The 5,736-nt window shown below is 38.1% G+C and overlaps 1 pseudogene; it reads left to right on the top strand.

Moving 5' to 3' along the window:
• Positions 1-1,527: 1,527 nt before the first annotated feature.
• LOC131276735 (TBC1 domain family member 22B pseudogene) lies at positions 1,528-3,015 on the top strand (annotated as a pseudogene).
• Positions 3,016-5,736: the final 2,721 nt, after the last annotated feature.

Below are 5,736 nucleotides of genomic sequence, written 5' to 3' on the forward strand. Positions count from 1 at the left end.
GGACTGATTGGTTATTTTGATGTGAAATTGTTTAGACACCAGATCATTTGGCCCACTTGGTAGGAAGCCTAAGAGGAACATTATTTAAAATAAAACACACAAAAACTAGAGGTTTATTTATACACCGCTGACTTTTGTTCATATATTCCAAATTGCAATTTGAGGAAGAAGTGTGAACACATTTATGCAATTTCCTTGATGTCCATCACCACACATACAAAAAGAGATACCTAGTTTATTTCTATTTTCTAGAATTGGGCATTTGCCTTGATTTTTATCTCACACTGATATCTAAAAATAAGACTAGTTAATTGCTTCTTGGCCTTTTGGTTAAGATCAAGTGTAGAAATAGTGTTAGGAATCTGTTATTTTAATTAATTTAAATTCATTTCCTATAGGGAAAAACAATTAGCATAGAGTATATGTTAATGTGCATTTTCTCACTATGAGGAAAACTCCAGTGAAGTTAGTTTAGTAATACCTTATTCTGAGTTCTTTTGTGTGATGCAGGAAAACAGCTATTTTTTTTTTTTTTTGCATCATTTTTAAAGACCTCCCTCAAGAAGGCCAATTGCACAGGGACTTGACGTTTGGGGAAAGTTGTGCAGATTTCTAGAAAACACATTTTTGGCTTGGAAGAGAGTGATAGTCTTGCACAGGATTTAAACATCAAGACATCAGTAGGTGGCAAGTGACTTAAGAGCCTTAAATGATGTGATTTGTTACTGAATGTCAAATGCAGCTCTTCAAAGGGACTAGCAGATAAAGTGGAAAGAAATCTGAGAAGTGATATTTGTTTAGAGGGTTGCAAAATGATCAAGACATTCTGAGATGGAGTTGTGGGTTTAGGATTGGTTTTACCCCTCCCCTTGAGTCTTGCTGAAACATGCCACAGCGGTGGTGTTTCCATTCCCTGGGAACGGGAATAATGAGAAAGATTTTAGTTGCTTAACTCTTTTGCAGTTTTTCAAGAATGCTTTCACCAATGCCTTTATTTTTTGTTTTTATCATCATATAAGGGTAACTTGGTGGCAGATATCTGGAGAAAGATTGTAACGATTTGGCCCTTTATTGCATCTTATCTTTCTCTCTAAGATGGTATAGCATGTTTTATATCTTAGGGGCAAATAAAGATAACAGGAACAAAGGACTCAATTTATTTTATTAATTCATATTAGCAACACAAGTGTGTTCATATATCAATAACTACATAACAGTAATTTATTTATCTGTCTCATTAACAATATACAAAATAAGAATCTATATTATGTAAGTACATGTCGATAACTTGATTCAACCTCATGTTCACTGATGGAGTAAACGGTTATTAAAATGATGTCATCGACGTTACCAGTCGGCTTCAAGGACATGCAGGAATCCCGCTCCCCATTGGTCCGCCTGTCCACAGCCTTAGAAGCCCACCAATGGCAGCGCCTCTGGGTGGAGCGTTGCCCACATTCAAGATGGCGCCCCCAGGAGCTGGGAGCGGGTGACCGCCGGGGAAGCAGCCAGGGTTGGCCATTCGTTTGAGGAGTCTGGGGGCGTCTGGCTGGCTCCCCCCCCCACCCCCAGCCCACCTACAACGCCTACCCTGGGCCAGAGCAATGGCCGTTGAGAACAGCACGCAATTTTGGAAGAGGAGCGCCAAGCTTCCGGGGAGCATCCAGCCTGTGTATGGAGCACAGCACCCTCCTCTGGACCCATTGCTCACCAAAAACTTCATTAAAGATCGGTCAAAAGTCAATGCAGTTCCTCTGAAGAATAAGAAGGCCTCCAGTTTTCATGAGTTTGCCCGGAATACCAGTGATGCGTGGGACATTGGTGATGATGAAGAAGAGGACTTTTCCTCACCTTCTTTCCAAACCCTGAACTCAAAGGTTGCTTTGGCAACTGCAGACCAGGTGCTGGAAAACCACAGCAAGCTGAGGGTGAAACCACAATGGTCCCAGCCAACAACATCCGAAGTTCCTGCCAACTACAAGGTCATAAATTCCAGCAGTGATGCCCAACTGTCCAGAAACTCCAGTGATACATGCCTGAGGAACCCTCTCAACAAACAGCAGCCACTCCCTCTCTGACCCATCATCCCCTCTTCGCCTGGATCTCAGACCAGAATGCTTCTGGGGCTCCCCCAATGACTGTCCAGGAGAAAACCCGCCTAGAAAAGTTCTGTCAGCTTATCTCCAGCCACAACACTGATTTAGATGAACTGAGGAAGTGTGGCTGCCCAGGGGTTCCCAGGTGGGTTTGTCCTGTAACCTGGAGACTCCTGTCGGTGAGTTCTGCCTACCTTGTGGGGAAGTGTGAACCTCATGCAGTCCTTCTTGCCTGATGAGGGCTATCTCCCCACAAACACTGAGAGGAGGAAGTTGACCCTGCAGAGGAAGTGGGAGGAGTATTTTGGCTTCATTGAGCAGTATTATGACTCTCGAAACGAGGAGCACCACCAGGACACCTACAGAGAGATTCACATTGACATTCCAAGGACAAATCCTCTCATTCCACTGTTCCAGCAACCACCTGTACAGGAGATCTTTGAGAGAATTCTCTTTATTTGGGCCATCTGACACCCTGCTAGTGGGTATGTCCAGGGAATTAATGACCTGGTTACTCCGTTCTTTGTCATCTTCGTCTCAGAATATGTGGGTAAGGAGCGTGAGTATCAAATCGAGCAAGCTATTGCTGTTTCTTATCTTTGATCTATTCATTGGTTTTCCCCCAAGAGTGTAGCCAGTGTGCATGGCTTACTAAAAAAGAGATAGTGGCTTTGAAACACACAATTAAAAACCCTGTTTTAAAAGCAAAAAAAAAAAAGATGTCATTTCAGTTGAGAGGGTATGGAGTTCTTCCTGATAAAACAACTATTTCCTCTCTACCATCACCTTGGGAACACCAGAAAACCAAACATTAGCTGTGCATTCATTTGTGTTATTCAATATTTTTTCAGCTGTTTTCTTAGGAGGCATTCAAGAAATAACAAAAACCACTGCATTATCCAGACTGTGCAAAGGCTCCGATTACAAATTTAATGGTGAGTGCAAGGTGCCAGTAATATATTCCAATTCATACTTTTGCCTTAATTCTTTGAATAATTTGGTATTAAGATTATTATAGATCGATAGATACCTTATCTATATCTTAACTGTAAATATACTCCACTTTATGAATGTATTTTGGGGGCTCTTCATATAATTATTAACGGTTTGGTAATGCACCCTAGTTTTTTTACTTTTAAAAGAGAACAGATTATTTAAGAAATATATGTTGGATATGTCTTAATTTGCCAGCTCTAGGACAATACCACACATGGTGTGGCTTACCAACCGGAATGTATTAGCTCATGGTTTGAGAGACTTGCTTGCTTTCTCCCAGGATCTGTAGGTTCTGCCTGGCCATCAATCTTTGGATTCCTTGGCTTTCCCATAACATGGCGATGTCCTCTAATTTCTTTTATGGGCTCAGTTGACTTCTAGCTTCTTCTCCTCCATAAAGACTCTAAGAATAGGATTAAGGCCTAACCTCATTCAGTTGGGCCACATCTTAACAAAAATAGTAACACCCACAGGAATGGATTATGATTAAGAACAAGTTTGTTTGTTTGTTTTTTCTTTTCCCTGGGATATGTAATTCAACCTTCCACAGAATATTAAGAGAAATAGAATTCCCCATTTTTTGTTAAGGGGGCTTGTGTGATAATGGGGATAAAAAAAATCAAACTTGTTGAGAAAAGCTACACTCAAGATGAATAAGTAAAAATTGTCCTTCTGCCTGCTTTAGGGACTTAGGCAAAAAGAGCAAGGAACAAAAAGTAGAGAGAAAAGTAAAGCCCATTTTATTTTGCACTAATTATAATTTAACAAAAAATTAAGGAAAAATGAGAAGGTGAAATTATTAATATTATCTTTTTAAAGTAAATGCTTGGTCAAATGAAAGAACAAAATGTATGCACTGGGCACAGATATCCTATAATCCTTATCCAAGTGTTCGGGCTATAAATTATGCAAGTACCCATGTAACAAAGCAGCATGAAATCCAAGTATGTTTACAAAGGAATACTCACACCAAGTACTGGCGACTTGAACCTAAATAACTGATGAAAGTTGATTACTGAGGGTATAAATTCTTTATCTTTAAAGAGTGACATTTTGTGCAGCAATGCATGATATTCAAAAGCTACAATGAGTAAGCAGGCCAGATCTTATTATTGCTCCCTAAATACTTGAAGCTGAGTGCCCAAATCTGGTTTATCAGCTCCCTGAGCAGGTTGGCCCAGTAGGGTACAAAGTTGGTTATGATTAATGTAATCATGGCTTCCAAGGGGATGTGAAATTTGACAAGCTGTGTGGTGCAGTGGTCATTACTGAAGTGGGTGGTTTGAGTAGAAGCTGTCTTTATGATTTTCATAATTTAGTTTTTCCTTGCTCCTGGAGCATCCTGAAACTTTCCTTTTATATTATTATTATTTCAATGATGAATTCTAAACTCAGTTCAAGTTCTTCCTCCTAGCCTGAACACTTTCCTCTTCTCTCCTTATCTTCTCTGCTTCCCTCCCCCCTTCTCTTCCCCTCTCCTTTTCCCTTTCCATTTTGGTTTCTTTTTCTGTTTCTTTTCTTTGTTTCTTTTTCTTTTTTCTTTTCTATTTTTTTTTTTTTTGAGAGAGGAGGCTAGAGTATTAATATAGCTTCTTTTTCAAGTATTAGGGTGACTAATTAATATTTCATTCTAGGAGTTTACCATCGGAGCACTCACCAAGCAGAATTGATTAACTTTAACAGTGCAAGAATTCATCAGGAAAGTGGAATGTTATATTTCCCTTTGAATAAAAATCCTTTTCTTAATCTTCTATTATTTCAATTCAATAACAAATCTCTATCTTGAGGAACCTGTTCCTTTCTTCTCTTTCCTATATACTTAGACAGTATGTTGAAGAACACAGTAATATCTTACCATCAATTTTATGACTATTTCACACTAGAACAGTCTTACATATCTATGAAATAACCTTATTTTGTTATTCTTACAGAGGAGACAGGCTCTGGTAGACTTTTAAACAATATTTAATTTGAACAAAATTATAGGGAATTTATTTTTAGTGAGAGGTAAAATCTTAAAATGAAAATTAGTTATATATATTCATAAACATTAGCAGGGTTATAATATTGACTAGCAAAGACTGTATCAAAGTATTAATTATGTTCATAAAGATATCAGAGGAAAAGAAAATAGCCTTATGTTTGAGTTATATGCTTCTGCAGATCAGTATCCTCAATCATCATATAGGTTATGGAATAATTATAAATATAAATAAGAACCCAGAAAAAAAGAAACAATTTAAAAGTATAGACTTCTTTTTCCTATTTTCCCCATCAAAGTACCTTACATTCTCATTGGAATGTAGCAAACAGAACTGCTTTAGAGGCAAGGAAGAGTCCTTAATGTGGTATTAAGCAACACAATATAACATATTCCATAAACTCTTCCAACTGCCAAGTCTCTCTTGCACTGCATCAAAAATGAGAAGTACACAGCAATTGTATTATTAATTACAAAGAATAAAATTACAATGGCTGAAATATAATACTATCACATCTTCAGACAATTTTCCTCCAGATGAAATGATAGTAAAATTCAACTGAAGAATAAATTCTGCACTAAGAAAGTTGGTTGTCCTAAAGTGAAAATATACATAGCATGACCACTACTTTATTGAAGCCATATGTTTGAGCATTTGACTAC

The sequence above is a fragment of the Dasypus novemcinctus genome, chromosome 30, assembly GCF_030445035.2.
Source record: "Dasypus novemcinctus isolate mDasNov1 chromosome 30, mDasNov1.1.hap2, whole genome shotgun sequence".
NCBI lineage: Eukaryota > Metazoa > Chordata > Mammalia > Cingulata > Dasypodidae > Dasypus > Dasypus novemcinctus.